The sequence below is a fragment of the Musca autumnalis genome, unplaced genomic scaffold, assembly GCF_047663935.1.
Source record: "Musca autumnalis isolate F117 unplaced genomic scaffold, ASM4766393v1 scaffold_2, whole genome shotgun sequence".
Classification (NCBI taxonomy): Eukaryota; Metazoa; Arthropoda; class Insecta; order Diptera; family Muscidae; genus Musca; species Musca autumnalis.
This window is the reverse complement of record NW_027411755.1, coordinates 228,717,107-228,738,058: the sequence shown is the minus strand read 5'-3', so window position 1 is coordinate 228,738,058 and position 20,952 is coordinate 228,717,107. Positions and strand designations below refer to the sequence as shown.

At 36.0% G+C, this 20,952-nt stretch overlaps 1 protein-coding gene across 1 annotated transcript in view; it reads left to right on the top strand.

Annotated features, from left to right (window-relative positions):
• LOC141395327 (uncharacterized) overlaps window positions 1-20,952 on the top strand; it is an 88,587-nt gene continuing 67,635 nt past the window's right edge. The window contains exon 1 of the mRNA XM_073970997.1: window positions 1-645. The gene's annotated coding sequence lies outside the window, so the exon portion shown is untranslated. The remainder of the gene's footprint in view (window positions 646-20,952) is intronic.

Sequence of the window (20,952 nt, the reverse complement as noted above, 5' to 3'; positions counted from 1 at the left end):
TTTTCTCATAGTTGTTCCAGAAAAGTAGTATCATTTGTAATGTGTACATTTATTGAGTGCAAAAATTGATTGTTCGTTGTCCTAGAAGGAAAAATTAGAAAATTCATTCATAAAAACAATAACAAATAAAATAAAATTGAGATTTCCAAGTGAAATAAATTACCCCCTATTAAAAATAATAAAAATTAAATATAAAAGTGAATTGAAATTAAAATAAAAAAGAAATCCCTTAAGGGGCTGATGACTTCTTTTATACCGCTGATAGGAGTGTGTTTTCATTGGGAAGAAGAAAAGCTTTTTTAATTTGTTGTAAATTTTCCGGCATAACAGACGTAAATGTGGCCTCCGTAAATATGTGCGTATGAGAAAACAAAAATCACCATAGCTCTTGAGACAAATGAGAAGGAAATGAAAGAAAAACTACAAAAACAAAACAAATAATTAATGAAATGCCTACACAAATCAAAGAAAAAGTAAATACTCATAACACAAAAGTTAGTAACAAAAAGTGAGGAGTGTTAAAAAATATGTATGTGCATTGAAAAAAAATCAATAAAGTACGGGATTCCCATAAAGTAAAGCAGTAAAGTGTTTACTAAAAAATAAATCAATATCTAAATTTTCCAAACATTTCAAATTGTGAAGGTATACAACAATTTTTCTCCTATATTTTATTATAATGGTTTCCTATTACTTTTACTGTGTCCACATCTTTCTCGTTCCTCCTGGTCGGTTTTTTCATTTGCAGCAACAACACCAACATCACGATAACTATCTATCTAGCCACCATCCATCCCTCCAAGAAATCCTCGAAACTTTTCTATCTACATTTTTGCCACCTAGAAAAAACTCCGTCGTTAGGGAATATTTCTCTTTCCCAGAGATACACACAATTTAACCAACCAACAATCAAGTGTTATTTTTGTTTTTTGTATTTTTCTTCAATACCCTTGCATCCTAGAAAAACACCTTCCGTTCAGTTCGGTTCAATTCCATCCATAAATCTACTAGATAAATGGCAACAACACCAAACCAAACATTTGTGTAGATGTAAATCAATTTACGAATCTACTTCGTAAACTGAATGTATTGGACCACGAATTTACGAGCATATACTAGATAGATATGGCGGGACAAGTGACTAACTGACTGCTGCATATTTCTATTTGACGATTACTATTCGGTGTCGTTGTATGTGTTTTGTGAGTTTCTGTGTTTATTTGATTTGTTTTCGCTACCGGCTTTTTCTGCTATCCGTTTGTTACATGGTTAAATGAAAACAAATTATTATATTCCCATTCAGCGTTGCCATTGTTTTGGTTTTTTTCAACCAATTCTGTTTTATGGACATACATTTTCTGGAAAAAACGGAAAATCTGTCATTCCATTGAGACAATAATATTTCTCTATGATGCAGGAGTAATTGTTTATCGCCCCCTTTGAATAAATAATTGAAAATGGCAAATTGGCAGTCGTGGTTTGGTCTAGGGATACGTAGTGAAATGCAATAATCGGTTTTAGCCTAATATTAAAAACTCGATTTTCGATTAATCGAATGTTCAAAAAGTCGACGAACACAACTTAATGTGAACACGTAAGTTCGGAAAAGTTTTATGCATCTAACGAAGACTAAATACCAAATGCAGAGCTGCGATTTGCTTGTTTTTACTCTCGAGTGAAAAGTATCTGCGAGTGGGAGTACTCGAAGAGTGCGTGTTTTAAAAGGAGTTTAATCTCCACTTTTTTTTTTCTTTGAGAGCACTCGCGAGAACTCGGGCTTAAATATAAGAGTGGGAGTGAAAATTACTCGTAGAGTAAAATCGCGTAAAAATGTATTGGTATATTTTTGGAAAAAAATTTTGTATAGTGGTGGTGGGAAGTTTATGGGGGAAGTTAAGGAAGGGGGGGAGGGGTGCCGGAAATTCGATGGGGGCAAGTTGGCCCCCCCTGAACTTCTCCACCCTCACCTTGCCCCACTCAACTTGTCCCCCCTCAACTTGCCCATCCATCAACTTGTCCCCCCTCAACTTGCCCCCCCATCAACTTCCCCTCTCTAAACCCCCCTCAACCCTTATACTCAACTTCCCCCCCCCTCAACTTCCCCCCATAAACTTCCCACCAACACTATACAATTTTTTTTCCAAAAATATATCAATACATTTTTACTCGATTTTACTCTTCGAGTAAACTCGTATTCTATTTCGAGCATTTTCACTCCCACTCTTATTTTTAAACCCAGAGTGCTCCCAAATAAAACAAAAGAGTGGAGAGTAAACTTCTTTTAAAACTCGTACTCTTCTAGTACTCGTACTCGCAAACCCTTTTCACTCGCGAGTAAAAACGAGCAAGTCTGAAATATGATTCGCGAGTGACGAGTAAAAATAGAGTATACTCGTTTTATTTTTTCTACTCGCGCGAGTATACTAAAATACGGAAAATGTGGAGGGACCGTCTATGATGGCTATATGCAGATATGGAGCAATAGCGACAAATTTCTGGTGAAAAGTTTTATTCCCCCATGGAAGACTAAATTCCAAATTTCGGCCATTTCGGCAGGATATTGTGGGCACAACTTTCAAAATACCGAAAATCGGGAGGTACGCTCCATTGAGGGCTATATGAAGGCGTGGGCCTATGCCGAAGGTTTTATACCCCAACGAAGACTTAATAGCAAATTTCAGCCATTTCTATGGGATATTGAAGCCACAACCTTCAAAATACTGAAAATCGGAAGGTACCGCCATATTGGGACTATATGAAGACGTGGACCTATGATTGCAAATTTCAGCCGAAATATTTTATTACCCCAACAAATACTAAATACCAAATTTCATCCATTTCGGATAGATATTTAGGGCACAATCTTAAAAATACCGAAAATCGGGAGGTACACTTCTATGGGGACTGTATGAAGACGTAGACCTGTACCTGCAAAATTCAGTCGAAATATTTTATAACTCCAGCGAAAACTAAATTCCAATTTCAGCCATTTCGGTAGGGTATTGAGGGCACAATCTTAAAAATACCGAAAATTGGGAGGTACGCTTCTATTGGGGCTAAATGAAGACGTGGTGGACTTACACCTACAAATTTCAGGTGAAACATTTTATACCACCAACGAAGACTAAATAGCAAATTTCAGCCATTTTAGTCACAACCTTTAAAATACCGAAAATCGGAAGGTACCGTTTTATGGGGGCTATATGAAGGCGTGGATCTATACCGACAAAACTCAATGCACAAAACGACCACGAAAACGCGACAAAATCGATTAGTTGTCAATGAGAGCCGTACCTAAAATTTTCTGAGCGACATTTTTGAAGAACATTTCGAAGCTGAAAAAAGTCATCTTGTGGTACTTTTATAGAGGCTCTCAAAATAAGGGACGAAAAGGACATTGAAGGAAGCGAGTTAGGAGGTCGAAGTGCTCTACGAAAATAATCCTCATTCGATTTGACTAAAGATATGTCATCTCATAAATAAGCTACAGTTTACAATGATATAACGCTAATTTCAGATGCCTTACAGGGTCTCTAGCAAAAACTTCATCACGCCATAACGCGGAAGTTCGACTCACGGCGGATCTGTCCTTCGGGGCTCTTAATATACTCTCCAAGACCTTTCTTCCCCAAGAAGAATTTTTCGGTCCCCAGACTTTCACCCCCTTTTTGTTCCACAGTGTAATGAGCCCAAAAGGAGGTGCCGTTATATGGGGGCTATATCAAAACGAGGACCGATATAGTCCATTTTCAATACCGTTACATCCCAGGAGTAATTGAAACTTCTATACCAAATAACAAAGCTCTATCTTAAAAATTGCGTGCTGCATCTTGATTTCAACAGACAGATAGACGGACGGACGTGGTTATATCGACTTAGAATTTTATGCTGATCAAGAATATATGTATATACTTTATAGGGTCTCCGACGAATATTTGGATTTGTTACAAACGGAATGACAAATATAACACAGTGCTACAGTGAAAATTTGCAGGGGTTCTAATGCATAAATTCGGTTTTGTGGGAGTCCACAGAAGACGAAAATACCTTTGGTTTCTTTGGGTCACTTCGGTTTTTCATTTTATAACGGTAAATGCAGTGAAAAATGGGCTTTCTTGGATTTTCAAATTTAAACGGACATTACTTCTTTTTTCTACAACCGATTTGCACACACTGTTTTTCATTTTAAAGGGGAGATTAATGCCTTTCTAACGAGCCATAGATTTTTAAAATTGGTTAACAAATGACTAATTAATAGTGGTTTAAGTGTGACAAAAACGCATTAAAAACAGTAAAATGTTTTTCCTTGTGCTCCAGGCTGCGTAAATGACACCTAACAGTACAATTATTTACAGTTAGCATGTAGGAAATTTAGCTTTCCAAAATGGGAAAAACCAACAAAATCCGTTGAAAAATGAATGCGTTATGACATTTTTTGTGTTTCAACTTTTTGGTTGTTTTTCTTAGCATGTATGATTCTAATTGTGATTATCCTGCTTAAAAATTACGCACAAGATATCAATGTTTTATAAAGGAAAATATGAAAAACAACCAAAAAGTTGAAACACACAAAATACCATAACGCATTCATTTTTCAACCGATTTCGTTGGTTTTTCCCACTATGGAAAGCCAACTAAATTTCCTACTTGCTAACAGTAAATAGTTGTACCGTTAGGTGTCGTTTACGCAGTCTAGAGCACAAGGAAAAACGTTTTACTGTTTTTTAATGCATTTTTGTCACACTTAAACCACTATTACATAGCCATATGTTAACCGATTTTAAAAATCTATGGCTTGTTCGAAAGGCATTAATCTCCCCTTTAAAATGAAAAACAGTGTGTGCAAATCGGTTGTGGAAAAAAGAAGTAATGTCCGTTTAAATTTGAAAATCCAAGAAAGCCCATTTTTCACTACATTTACCGTTATAAAATGAAAAACCGAAGTGACCCAAAGAAACCAAAGGTATTTTCGTCTTCTGTGGACTTCCACAAAACCGAATTTATGCATCAGAAATCCTGCAAAAAAATTTTGTCCACTTTTGTATCACAGTGTAATTATACCCTCGATTATGGTGGAGGGTATAAAACTTAAACAAAAATTTCTATCAAAAATATTATTCAATCCAACGGCGGAACCACACAACATCCATGTTCCGTATCGTTTTTCTGTACTACGAGAAGCATATTCCGGAATGCGTGTTCTGGATTCTTTTGGTCCTTGTCGGGACGGAGAAAAATCCAGGACCGATTTATTCGTGCTCACTTTGTCACATCCGCATCCACCGCACTAAAATTTCTGTGAGATGCAATAAAAACCGATAGTGGTTGTTCTGGACTGGATGTGAAGGACCACAACAGGGATTACGTTGCTGAACACAGATCCGATTAGTCGTCGTCATCAGAATACACGACTCCCACGCAGTCCCCCCAACAGCAGCCTTACATTATTCCAATTCCTGAAAATGCATCCTTTTTTGTTTGCAATGGTCTTCGAGGTAAGATCGTGGAAATAGTGGATTTCATAAGTCGAAAGAACATCATGCGTTGTAATGGTTACAACGTACTTTAGAAAGATCACACATGTTTTGGTCGTGGATAGCATCAGTCTGTTTAATAGACACCTATCACGCTTGAGATTGGCTCTAATGACACCTACATGGAATGTATGGGGGTAGCAGTCAAGTGTGGAACTACCGAGCGTATACATACCACCCATAAATAGCCAAAAACGGGATTATGTTGGCTTTATAACCTAGAGTACGGACCGCCTGGTTTTCGTTTTCGGGGACTGAAATACTAATCATGAATCGTGCCATTTGGTCCTCGAGAAAGAACTGCCCCTGTGGTCGTTACCGAGGACCGTATGCTGACGAACCATATTAATAGTTCTACGTTTTCCCCCTGCTAGAACTAGAAAAGAGTGTCACAGTTCGCCGGTAACCTGGTCTGACAAATGACGTCACTTGGCAACCTGTCATTTCACTTGGATCAGACCATCTCCCTATAATTGTCTCCATCAGCAGACGGCCCGATTTCATCACCTTTGAACACCACACTTTCATCAATCTTGGAAATGCTAATTTGGCCTACGAGTAGTTTCAGAGAGTTCACTAATCACTGCTTCAGAGATTTGCTCAAACCTTCTGATGTTCGGGTAGCAGAAAGGACGTTCCGAGATACAATGGCTACTGCAGCCGCTCGCCATATACCTGCTGTTCGAATACCCTAAGTGATAACAAACTTCCCAGCAGAGGCGGCGGGATTAGTAAATAAGCGGGATGAACTGAGTAGTGACTCCAAAGTAAACAAGTTGGTTGGTGAGCATTATTGGAAGAAGTGGTTAAATCATATAAATAATTGCAACATTGGAGCCGGTATAAATCACTGTCGAACCCTGAAAAGAAGGAAGAAAGGCCCTCTGTCACGTTTGGTGACGTTACACTGACTGATCCGAAGTGGTGGGGAAGTTATTTCAATCGACGTTTTGTCGAGCCCCGCAGATCTCTTCCTGCCGAGGATGTACCACCACTATTTACAATGGATGTTCTTGCAAATGTCATCAGGACGCTTAATCATCTAAAGCGTTGAGACGTGATGAAATCTCCATGGTAATGCTGAAGCAGCTAGTATCTCACTAAATTTCTCAAAATGTCGCTACCGCGCAGAACAGTGAAATAGTGCAGGGAATAGTGCAGTTTAATACCTGCTCTCGAATCATTTTGATTTTGTTGGAACAGTTTATTAATAGGGGCCCTTTCACGACGGAACAAGTCCTTTTAAGGACCAAGTGAATAGTTCTAAAAAATTGTCCCGAAAGAACTGTAGCCATCATATGTAGTGTCTGGTGCGCACGACAACTTTAGAACTGGGTACTTGATTGTTCCAAACTTTGCATATCGTAATATTTCTGCAAATATTGGACAAAGTTCGAAAATGGTACTTATTGGTCCACACCTTCCGGTATCTCCCCCAACTTTAGATCTCGTAATATATTCTCCAAACTTAGTTTAAGTTTGAAAATGGACCATATCGGTTCAATCCTTAGGGTACTTCCCTCATAAAAGTTTCTCATATAACCTTTTCCAGCAGGATGTTGAAGAGATCACACGAAAGGCTGTCTCCTTATCTGAAACCTCTTTTGGAAGTGAACTGTTCGGAGAGGTTATTTCATATGTTAGCAGATGTTAATGTCATCTTAGAAAGCCATATGAGCTTTGCGGGGACCTTTTGAACGTAGGGGATTGTCGAAGGCGGCTTTATAATCGAAAAAAAGGTGGTAGTTGTCGATCTGAATCTTCTCCAGGATTTGCAGCAATGTAAATATCTGGTCAATGGTGGAATTGCCAGGTATAAAACCGCATTGGTATGGTCCAATTATTTCGTTGACCGTAGTCGTTCGCACAGTATTCCCCTGACTTATCCCACAGTCTTATCTCTCTTCTTGTGGACGGGACACAGGATGCTCAGGTTCCAATAGTCGGGTACGAGTTCTTCCTGGCATATGGTGCTAACTAGCTTATGCATACACCTTATCAGCGTGTCGACTCCGGTTTTGAACAGCTTTAGCCGGTTTATTGCTGACTTTACCTCATCTTGGCTGGGCGGTATACATTCAATACAAACGTCTGGGATTGAATCTGTGGTATATTCGTCGTCTTCGCTACCATTGGATACACACAGTTTGGAAAAATGCTCTTTCCATATCCTGAGCACACTATACACGGTGCTCTTGAAACAATTTTAAATGGAAGGTGCTTACACCTTGGAAGTTTTTACGGATTCTGAAACTACAATGTTCATAGATGAGAAAAATCAAAAAACAAAAAAAATCGCCGGAGCGCTTTTTAAATAAATCGCGATTTAAGTTGAAATTTTTAGGGGTTGTTCAGGTTTTCACGATTTTTCTTAGAAACCGCAAGTCCTATCAAAATGGCGCTAAAGAAAATGTTGTAGCTATGAAAATTCTCTACAAGATTGAGCTTTATGGTATTATCGTCGGTTTTACCCTTTTTGAGACATAGAAGTTCAAATTGGGGCATTCAATTCAATTCTGTATCGCCCCCTTATAAAACAATGTCATGACTGCAAATTCACAACTTAAACTTATATATCTAAAAAATGGTACAACTTAGGATAAATTATTTAAGCCAGTCTTGTAGAGAATTTTCACAGCTTTAAGATTTTCTCAGGTCCCATATCGATAAGACTTACGGTATTCAAGCAAAATCGCGAAACCCTAACAAAAAAACCTAAAAATGTAAACTGAGCTTCTTTATCTCAAAAATGGTACAGGCTGGGAACAAATGATAAACGTCAATCTTCTAGAAAATTTTCACAGCTACAACATTTTCTTTAGCTCCATTTCGATTGGACTTGCGGTTTCCAAGCAAAATCGTGAAAACCTAAAAAACACCTAAAAATGTGAATTTTGACCGCGATTTATTTAACAATCCATACAGCGATTTTTTCTTGTTTTTGGATTTTTCTCATCTATGAATATTGCTGTTTCAGAATTCACAAAAACTTCCCCTGTGTAAGCGGTTTTCATCAAAAGTTAGTTAAGGCGCACCCTTTATGACATTGTTTTATAAGGGGGCGATACAGTCAGTGCATTGTCCTAATTTGAACTTCTATATCAAAAAAATGGTAAAAACTACGAAAATATCATAAAGGTAGATCTTGTAGAGAATTTTCATAGCTACAACATTTTCTTTAGCGCCATTTTGATAGGACTTGCGGTTTCTAAAAAATCGTGAAAACCTGAACAACCCCTAAAAATTTCAACTTAAATCGCGATTTATTTAAAAAGCGCTCCGGCGATTTTTTTTTGTTTTTTGATTTTTCTCATCTATGAACATTGTAGTTTCAGAATCCGTAAAATCTTCCATGGTGTAAGCACCTTCCATTTAAAATTGTTTCAAGAGCACCGTGTATATGTATCAGTTACCAAATTACCTTGCTGGTCTCTACAGGCGGATTTGCCTGTGGCTATTTGCTGTGATTGCAGCTTATACCCTAGACAGACGGCAGCGTTAATTTGCATTAACTGCCTTAATTCAAATTAATTCGTGCATTATCCACTATCTTAATGCACAAAATCAAAGGAAATTTAAACTGAATTTAGGTATTTCAATATGGCAATGCTGTAAAAGAGAGCCCATATTCATGTAGGAGAGAGAGCATATTCATGCCCTGAGACACAATTTGCATTGAAAATCAATTGTCTTTTGTCAAATTTCCATGTTTGAGAAAATAAAAAAGGAAAACAAATCAGAAATTTTCGCGTTTCTTTCAAATAAGTACTGGTCTTTCTCGAATAGAATAGCAGCTAATCGTTTTTCGCGCCTTCTATGAAATCTATTTTTAAAATTTTTATTTTCACAAGCATTTCAATACCTACCATACCAATTCTATCGAAAATAATATCTTCTTCAAATTTTCCTTTAGAGTTTTGCGACATTTTTAATATTAACAAGTAAAAAAGTATCAGTCGGCTTTGCCGACAGAGATATACCCTCAGGATATACTAAAAGGAATGGATCGACATTGAAGTGGATCTCGTTATGGAAGTGGATCTCCAGCCACAACATATGGTGCCATAGAGGGTTTTACACTATTCGGGCTGTTTGCTCAAGAAGTATGGACTTGCCCCTAAAAAAAGTTGCTTCAACAAAAAAAAAAAAGGAAAATAAAAAGCTTCAATTTGAACTTCACAAATGGCGAAAATTGTCTAGCAACAACAACAACATCTAATATGCCTGATGATGTTAGCCTAACCGGCTAACGAAACGATCGTCGCATAGTGGTTGATGTGTGTGTGTAGGACTTCGCTAGATATCAATTTTTCAATGTAATCTCCTTAGGTCATAAAAAGCTCGATTAATTAAATTAATTAAATCTCACAAATAATGGCCTTCGCCCCTAAAAAGGCAAAAACTTAAAAATAAAAAATCAAAGTGATTCGAGAGCAGGTCCGAAATTTGTGTGGGAGGTACCGGATGGAGTTGACAAATATAGTCCATATTTGAACCTGACCTATATCTGGTAGATATATTAGGATGTGTAAAGTGTAGACCAATTCGGCCACTCCCTTCAAGAGTTACCGTACGAACAATTTTTCCGAACATTTTTGAACTTTTGTGAGGGAGGTACCTGAAGGAGTGGACCGATATGGCTTATCTTCAAACTTAAACTATGTCTGGACAAAATATTACTAAGGCAATATTTAGACCGAATCGGCAGATCCGTTCAAGAGTTATCTTGCACTCCAACCACCTCACACGGTGTCATAAGGGTTTTTTGCCACTTTCGTGCTATTTTCTCAGGAAGTACGGACTTGCCCTTGATGAAACTTATACCGTCGTATAGAGGGCAGTGAATACAAGTCGTTAAAACAAAAATCAAAGCGATTCGAGAGATGGCCCTAAACTGAACTTTTCCGAATTTTTATGTGGGAGGTACCCGAAGGAGTGGACCGATTGAGTCCATATTGAAACCTTATTTAAGTCTGGTACACGTTTCACGATGGGCAAAGTATGGTCCAAATAGGTTACTCCCTTCAAGAGTTATCGTGCGCACAAATTTTCCGAACATTTTCGAACTTCTGTGGGGGAGGTACCGGAAGGAGTGGACCGATATAGCCCATCTTCGAACTTAAACTAAGTTTAGGTAAAAACTTGAAATTTGAACCGAATCGGTTTATCCGTTCGAGAGTTATCGTGCGCTCCAGCCAGCCAGACAGACAGACAGACGGACAGACAGACGGACGGACATTGCTCAATCGACTCCAAATTGTCTAAAACACATTTCGTCCAAACATACTTGGGGTCTAAAACCATTATTTCGATGAGGCACATTTTGCCCGTATGAAAGTGTATATACCCTCGTTAGCATAAATGCTGAGGGTATAAAAAACACCCTTTACTTGAGATTGAGCTAAAGGAAAAAATGGAACCATATTGGTTTTGGTTTCATATTCATGTATTGTCATCTAAATCTGAAAAGTGTACAAAGTTTTAGTTCGATTGGTCAACTACAACTGTGTGAAAAATGAGTTACCAGATTTGAAAAGCAAATTAGTTAAAAAACTGTAAAACAGTGTAAAAATGGACCAATATTGGTTTTGATTTCATATTCATATATTGTCATACATATCTGAAAAGTGTGCAAAGTTTTAGTTCGCTTGGTCAATTACAACTGTGTTAAAAATGAGTTACCGGGTTTGAAAAGCAAAACACCGGAAATCGGGTGGTACCGTTATATGGGGGCTATTGGAAAAAATGGACCCATATTGATTTTGGTTTCATATTCACTTATTGTCATCTAAATCTGAAAAGTGTGCAAAGTTTTACTTCGATTGGTCAACTGCAACCGTTTTAAAAATCAGTTACCAGAATTGAAAAGGGGGTTAAGTTAGACACCGTAAAAACACTGTGAGAATGGACCAATATTGATTTTGATTTCATATTCATGTATTGTCATCCAAATCTGAAATGTGTGCAAATTTTAAGTTCGATTGGTCAACTGCAACTGTGTGAAAAATTAGTTACCAGATTTGAAAAGCAAATTAGATAAAACACTGTAAAACTGTGTAAAAATGGACCAATATTGGATTTGATTTCATATTCGTGTATTGTCATCCAAATCTTAAAAGCGTGCAAAGTTTTAGTTCATTATTTTATTTATTTATTTATTTATTCAGTCTATGGAAATACAATCCTTACAGACTAAAATTATTACAGTAATATAAATCTAAACATTCTTTAAATTTATCAAAAGTAAATGTAAAATCCAAGTTTACTCTCATATTTATCACATTAAATTCACTTAATATTCTTGTAATTGGTTCATATTGAGCATAGTTGCTTCTATGAGTTGTTACATTAAAAAATTCAGCATATCTCAAATACCTTGATGGCACTTTGAAACCAAGCAATCCAAGTAATTCCGGACAATCTATATATCCACAAATCAATTTATAAAGAAACATAATACCCATTTTTGACCTACGATCATTAAGTAAATCAGATTAGAATCACCTAGATTCATATGATGGCAATGGATGTGAAAAATCCAATGAATTGATCATGATTGATCAACTGCAACCGTGTTAAAAATGAGTTACCAGATTTGAACTAAACACACACCAAAGCAAGTTAAATAAAACACTGTAAAAACGATATCGTTATAAGGGAGCTATATCCAAATTTAAACCGATTTCTACGAAAATAGATGAAACACCTCGGGGGCCTAAGAAAAAATCACATATAAAATTTGAAGGCTATTTGATTAAAATTGACCGGGTTATAGCAAAATTGGGGGAGATATATATGGAGGCTATATCCAAATCTAAACCGATTTTTGTAAAAGTTACTCAGGGGCCTAAGAAAATAAAACATACTAAATTTGAAGGCTATTCGATAAAAATTGAACGAGTTGTAGCAAAATCGGGAAATGATATATATGGGGACTATATAAAATCCGATATATCTCAGAAGGTTGCAGGGATGGGCAAAATGTTTTCACACATTTCGCTTCGAAATAGATGTCCAATTAACGGAAATCAAGAGCCAATGTGACAATAGGAGGCAATCAAAAGATATATTTATGAAATATTAAGAATTTATATTTTTTTATCAAATTGAAATTTTTAATTCTTGATAAGGGCAGTTTGCTCACGTCCAGTTGATGTCAACTTATTGCACTAAAATTTTATATTTATAGTCCACCCATCAAATCCACGTCCAAAACCTTTAATATTATCAGAAATAATTATTTTAGTGGTCGTCTAATTTTCATATGATTATCGCTGTAGATTGCCTGCACTTTAAACTTTTTCTGTTGAATTTCACAATAATAATGATAGGCAACAAGATGCGACACAAAAATGCGTAATATTCAACAGATTTGTTGTTGTAAAATTTTACGCAAAATGTGCTTAAAATTTACACATTTTGATTTGCGATTTTAAACACAATTTATTGTAATTTGATGCACTTTTCCTTGTAAATGTATGAATGGGTTTAATAAAACTACAGTTTGAATACGGAGAAAAAATTGTTTTATTCATATAAAAACATAATTTATTTAATTAAAAATACAATATATACGGGTATGGTCTGAGACACAATTCAACCTCTCACTTCACGCCTAAAGCATTTTGTTCACCTCATTTACTCCTATTTTTGCGAATTTCTTGGAGCTAAGATCCATTTGGCAGGCTTCTAAACATTAATTCAAATTATTTATGACAGTAAAAATATTTTACAACTTTTTCGACTTTTAAGTAAAAACAATATCTTCACAATCTTTCGCCCGCTTTGAATAAAAAACCACAAGAAACTAACTTGTGTTTTCTGAGTTTGTTATTCTTCTGCTTGTATAATACACATTTTTTGTTGTGCGAAAATAAATTTACTACTGTTTGTGTTTAGTTTCAAGCACTTTCTATTGCAATTACAGCTTTTGCAACATTTTATGTTTGAAATTAACCAGTTTGTTTTTAATTTTAAGCATATTCTATTGAAACTACTGTTTTTTTTAAAAATTTGTGTTTGAAATTACGCATTTCCATCAATTGCACTATCATTTGTTAATTATTACGCACCTCCTAAAAATCAACAAAAAATTGCAGTGATTTTTATTGCAATTTTCAACAAATAATTTAGAGTGTGGGAAATATTTTTAAAGAGCTATAACTTCGTTATGGAAGCACATATCGACAAAATTCTTTCAGATTCGTCGTGTCTGATGTGTTTACTGTAAGAAAGAAACGTAAACATATATGAAAGTTAACATCCCATTTTTCCATTTTTGTCCACTGCATCAACACTGTGCGACTCCGCCTCCGACTCCAACAAAATTTGCTAAACTCCGACTCCGAAACCCTAGTTACCCCAAAGGCTGAATGGTATAAATATACTCAATCTAAAAGTAAAATATCATTTGTCTATTATCGGCTACCATCAGTCTATCATGTTCGTCTAATATATCAATTTATTCACAACGTCTTGCTGTATATAACAATTACAATACTATTAATTATTGCATCTTTATCACATTTTTTAACACTACCGTTGTTGTTGTAATTGTTATGACAATCCCACCTCTTACGCTACGCATTTTCTTCCGACGTTTATCTCGTACGGTATTTACATCGACTTGACAATCTTTATTCATTCACATTCATGAATGCGTGATTTAATGACTAGCTGAGAAAATTATTTATGGATTTTGTGGGATTTTTCATGAGAAATTAATATTCTAAATGTGTGCCATCATCATCGTCGTCGTAGAGCGAGCGAGGGAGTGAACGAAATCAATCAGTCAGTCAGTTATTTTTAGTTGTGATTCTAAATGCAGCTACAGAATTCTTGGCTGGTGAATAATGTTGAAGATTCGTTTATCTTGTGAATGGAATGTGACGGCGTTGTGATGGGATGTGAAATTGTGCTGCCATTTTGAAAGCGGTGTTTTAGTTTTGTCACATAGGCAGACATGTAAGGATTTTATGATAATTTCTAGTCTCAGTGATGTCAGTCAGTCGCACAACAAAGTAACACATTTTGGCCCGATAGCTGGGCAAGCCCATTTAAGGTGGCAGGTGATTTTTGTGCTTGGTTGATTTATATGTAAAGTCTTAACTGACATATATTCTGTGAGGGAATCCAGGAAGTGTTGAACAAGTGGACATATATTTAATTTATTAAATAAAGTTGCATAATTAATTAAGTTGAAGAAGTATTTAATTAATTATTTAATACTAAGCTATCTATACACAAATATCTATAACTAGATATCTTTATATAGTAATATTGCAAACATTCGCATACCCCTTTTGGACATTGTGCACATGTCCAAAGATGTCATACATTAGTCGACTATTTTGGGCTCTTCTAGATTTGCACAAATTCACAAAACAAAACAAGCAAAAACATAATGGCAAATAATGAGCCGCACATATTTTATGACACGTCAACATACAACCAGCCAACCCATCATTCATGGTGAGTGCCACACTTTAAGAGTCTAGACTCATTCATTCATACCATCACAATTCAGAGATTCTATGTTGCATGTAGAGTTGCCATTTAACCTAAAGTACCAGTAAAATGTATACCAAAATCTTTATAATAATATAAAACGAAGCAAAGAAACATTAATTATAAATATTATGTTTTTAAAAATATTGTTACGGAATTAGGGTTTAACTTAATATCGTGTAGACGTTATTTTATTCCCCGATATGATTTATACCTAACAAGTAAAAGAGTATCAGTCGGCATTGCAAACAGAGATATACCCTCAGCATATGTGAATTGGAACTTTCATCTACGACAGATCGAATGTATTTAGGGTCTTTTCAGAATTTTGTGGCACTTTTTGGGCATTTGAACTTGCCGGCAAAAATGTGGATTAGGATTAAGGAGGAAATGGACTAGGGTGTCCAAAACCGAAACTGGTTACAGAACCGAAACCGGTTTTCGCAAAAACGTCATTTTCGGTTAACCGAAAAAACTGGTTATTTGTGTCGGTTAACCGGATTTAAAAAAAATAGTAATATTTTTAATATGTCATTACAATTGTATTCTTGAAGGTAAACTAAATTAACTAACACAAGGTACGGCAAAATTTTAAATGTCAGATACCTTTAAATTTGAAAAATATTTTGTGTAAAATGTAGAGTTGTGCCAATTTAGTTCACTACGCAGTTCAAATGGTACACACCATTTGTATGAAAAATATGCCTATACGTTATATCACACATTATTTTTTATGAAGTTACTCATACATTTTGGAACTAATGCAGTGAACTAGGAACTAGAGCTATAGGAGCTACAATTTAAAACGAATGTTTGGTTCAACATAGTCGTAATTCACATAGCCGCCGAATTTTCAATAATTTCACCATAATTTGAGATTGGCAAAGCAAGACGAAGAATCCGAACTTAATAAAATCTAAACTCAAATGTAAACACAATTTTATATTTGTAAGGGCTTTTACTATCCTTAGGGCAGAATTTCGGTCTTAATTTTTCTGTATATTATGAGATAATTACATAATAACGAAGTCGTGTTATATTTAATTTACCCTTTGCCGCACATTTTTAGTCAAATATATATCAATTATGAGCAATTTGTACCTATTTAACAAAACCGGTTAACCGGTTTTGAAAATTTTTGAAAACCGAAAACCGGTTTTCGATACAATTGAAAATTTCGGTTAACCGAAAACCGTTTTGTTTGGAAAACCCAGGTTTTTGGACACCCTAAAATGGACCGCATAACGGAAGTGGAACTTATTTTGGTAGTCATATCTTTTGGATAGATATCGCGCCCACTAATCATTTATGTGGGTTATCGTACAGCTGTTGGAACAGTCTGCCAGGAAGCATGGACTTGTCTACAGAACACATACATGGCTGTAAATAGGACCACAAAAAACATCATCGGTATAAATTTGCAAGAAATTTGCAAATGTTGAACTTGTGGGAGAGGTATCCTAAGGAGAGGACCGATATGGGTCATTTTAGAAGTTAAACTAAGTTTGGACAAAATATGACGAAGTCAAAATTTTGGATCAAATCGGTTTATCAGCTACTACATATGGTCACATAGGAATTTTACAACTTTCGTGCTATTTTCTCAAGAAGTATGGACTTGCCACTGAAAAAATTTTTATCGTCGTAATTGAGACAGCGATTGCAAGTTTCTTCAACAGAAATCAAAGTTAGTCAAGAGCAGGTCTTAAAGTGAACTTATCCGAAATTTTGTGTGGCAGGTACCCGAAGGAATGGACAAATATAGTATATATTCGAGCTTGATCTATATCTGGAAGATATATTAGGATGTGTAAAGCATGGACCAAATCGGTTCCTCCCTTCAAGAGTTATCGTGCGCACAATTTTTCCGAAGATTTTTGAACTTTTGTGGAAGAGGTACGTGAAGGAGTGGACCGATATGGCTTATTTTCAAACATAAACTATGTTTGGACACAATATTATGAAGTCCACATTTTGGACCGAATCCGAGGATCCGTTCGGGGTTTTCAGGCTATTTTCTCAGGAAGTACGGACTTGCCATTGATGGAACTTGTACCGTCGTTTGGAGGCCAGTGAATACAAGTTGCTACAATAAAAATCGAAGCGATTCGAGAGCAGGTCCTAAACTGAACCGAAGGAGTGGACCGATTGAGTCCATATTGAAACCTCATCTAAGACTGGGAGAAATTTCACGATGTGCAAAGTACGGACCAAATCGGTTACTACCTTCGAGAGTTATAGTGCGCTCGAATTTCCGGAACATTTTCGAAGGTACCGGAAGGAGTGGATAACCCATCTTCGAACTTAAACTAAGTTTTAACAACATATTACAACAGCCAGAGTTATCGTGCGCTCCAGCCAGCCAGACAGACGGACGGACATGGCTAAATCAACTCCAAATTGTCTGAAACACATTTCGTCCAAACATACTTGGGGTCTAAAACCATTATTTCCATGAGGCACATTTTGCCCGTATGAAAGTGTATAAATTTAACATAGCTGAAGCCAAGGTTTACCCTTATAGAACACGCGACTTCTGATTGTATATTATACAAATAAAATATTTTTGGATAAAATGAAATGTTTTTGGACGTGGCAAAAAATATTGGCCTTAAAAGATAAATTGCGTGGAAGCTGTGGCTATGTTTATGTAAAAAAATGGGTAAAAATGGGTTGAAGCCAACATGTATTTTTTTGTTTTCTCTCGATTTGTGAGTTAACCACACTTCTCTCGATTTTCCTGTCAAAGTAAAAGTAGACGCAAACTAAATAAGGATAATCTCACTAATGTATTTCTTTACAAAATTCGACCTGCTTATACCTTTAAATGATGCTGACATTTTGAAGCCAAATTTATAGTGTTTTTTTTAATTTTCTTCTAATTTCATTCCGCAAACTGGTTTTTCAAAAAATCATATATAGGATTGTAATACTTGCGATTCTGAGTTATTTGATATGTATATTGTGAATGTAGTCTGCACAGCTTCATTGAAATCTGCATCCAAATGCGGAAATTTTGTGCGAACATTTTTCAAAAAATCATATTTTTCGGGCCTAATTTTTACAATTGTCATTCGATTTCCTCGTTCTCTATTGCACATTTTAGTTTTTTACGTTCCGGATCCAATAAATCATTCCTCGTGAAAATCCATCTACTAAAACGCGAGTTACGAGAAATTCTAAAGTAGAAAAATCACCTAAAATTGTTTTTGAAAATATCGCGTATTTTATCGAGTTTTCTGCGGATTGTTTCCACTGCAAAGAAAAAAATAGTGCAGCATCTTCGTTTTAGCGGAAACAGAGATTTGAAAACTTCACTGATAAGGAAGCTACATTGATTTTATCCCAAAAAATAGTGTGTGATGCTACATCCACGGTTCTTGATTGATCGCCTTCAAATAGATATATATCGATGTAGATTTTCATGGTGGACACTGAAATCGGATGCGGACAAAAATTGTATGCACTTTGTGCAAATTAGCGATATTTTTTAATGCTAAGATGCAGCCGATGCTACATCTTAGAGTCCAAATTATATTTCGAAAAATATATACAACTTAATAGATATGGTCTTGCTGTACATGAAAATCACATGCGGACAAAATTATTTTGATAATTACGCGATTTACACGTATTTTAAAATGCATATAAATTAAAATGGGTTATTTGACCTCTATGTCCATTTCAGAAGGTTTGAGATATATCCTCATCAACCCAGTTATCTTCCCTAATGGGAAAGCTTTAATATGAATGTCAATAAAGCAAAATCCGTCTATTTTATTGGGAGATTTAAGCAAAACAAGTAACAAAGTATCAGTCGGCTTTGCCGACAGAGATATACCCTCAGCCTGTGTATATTGAAACAATTTTTTTCCAAAAAAATCATGTATTTAGAGAGTTTTAAAAATTTTGGGCGTTTGATCTGACAAAAATGTTGATTAGGATTTAATATCAAAAGTTTTGCGGAGGAGATACTAAAAAGAATGGATCTCCAGCCACTACATATGGTACCATAGGGGTTTTTTAGAACTTCAGGGATGTTTGCTCAAGAAGTATGAACTTGCCCCTGAAACAACTTTTACCATCGCAATTGAGGCAGCAATGCAAGTTGCTTTAACAAAAATCAAAGTGATTCGAAAGCAGGTCTTAAAGTGAACATATATCCGAAATTTTGAGTGGGAGGTACCGGATGGAGTGGACAAATATAGTCCATATTTGAACCTCATCTATATCTGGTAGATATATTAGGAGGTGTAAAGTATGGACCAATTCGGCCACTCTCTTCAAGAGTTATGGTACGCACAATTTTTCCGAACATTTTTGAACTTTTGTGGGAGAGGTACCTGAAGGAGTGGACCGATATGGCTTATCTTCGAACTTAAACTATGTTTGGACAAAATATTACTAAGGCCAAACTTTGGACCGAATCGGCAGACCTGTTCGAGAGTTATTTTGCCCTCCAACCTCCTCACACGGTGTCATAGGGTTTTTTTGCAACTTTCAGGCTATTTTCTCAGGAAGTATGGACTTGCCCCTGATGAAACTTATACCGTCGTATGGAGGGCAGTGAATACAAGTTGCTAAAGCAAAAATCAAAGCGATTCGAGAGATGTTCCTAAACTGAACTTTTCCAAAATTTTGTGTGGGAGGTACCCGACGGAGTGGACCGATTGAGTCCATATTAAAACCTGATCTAAGTCTGGTACACGCTCCACGATGGGCAAAGTATGGACCAAATCGGTTACACCCTTCAAGAGTTATCGTGCGTAAAAATTTTCCGAACATTTTCGAACTTTTGTGGGGGAGGTACCGGAAGGAGTGGACCGATATAGCTCATCTTCGAACTTAAACTAAGTTTGGACAAAATATTACGAAAGCCAAAATTTGAACCGAATCGGTTCATCCCTTCGAGAGTTATCGTGCGCTCCAGCCAGCCAGACAGACAGACAGACGGACGGACATTGCTCAATCGACTCCAAATTGTCTGAAACACATTTCGTCTAAACATACTTGGGGTCTAAAACCATTATTTCGATGAGGCACATTTTGCCCGTATGAAAGTGTATATACCCTTCATAGCCTAAAGGCTGAGGGTATAATGAAGGAAGTATTACTATAGATTTTTACAATATTTTCTACTACATAATGCATGTGAAAAAAAGTTTTTTCAAACAAAAAATTAATTTTTTGACCAAAATATGTGCTTATTTTGGCTGTAACATCGAAACTATAACATCAATCTGTATGATTGCAGTCTCATTTGATTCGCCGTGAAGTTTTGATCCACAACAAATGTTTATGTAATTTTATGACCACTGTATGGGCCTTAATTTTGAAAAAATTGACTTATATTCAATAATTTATCAATTTTATGCACATTCCGCGAATTCTGTGTAACATTTTGCCGGTATTATGCAATCTACTCGCTGAAGGCACATCGAGAGAACTTTTTTGTAACAATTGTGCTCATTAAAATAAATAGCGTTTTTATAATATTTTCTTTCTTAAAAAGCGAAATAAAAGCGCCATATCTTTTGTCCGCAATAACCAAAAATTGGCACGCGACCAGATTCGTACTGGGAATTTTTTTCTTAACCTACATATCAAAAATCGTTGATGTAGCGCGAAAAAAAATTATCCTTTTTTTCTGAAATGGAATATGAAATAATTGACAATATTCCTGATATACCCTCGTTAACATAATTCGAGAGCATGCCTTAAAATGTACTTTTCCGAAATGTTGTGTGTTTGGTACCCGAAAGAGTGGACCGATATAGTTCATATTCGAAACTGACAACATCTGTATGTATGTAAGTATGGACAAAATTTGGTACTCCCTTCGACAGCTACCGTGGGCTCCATTTTAGCGAAAATTTTAACTTTTGTGTGGAAGGTAGACAGAGGGAAATTG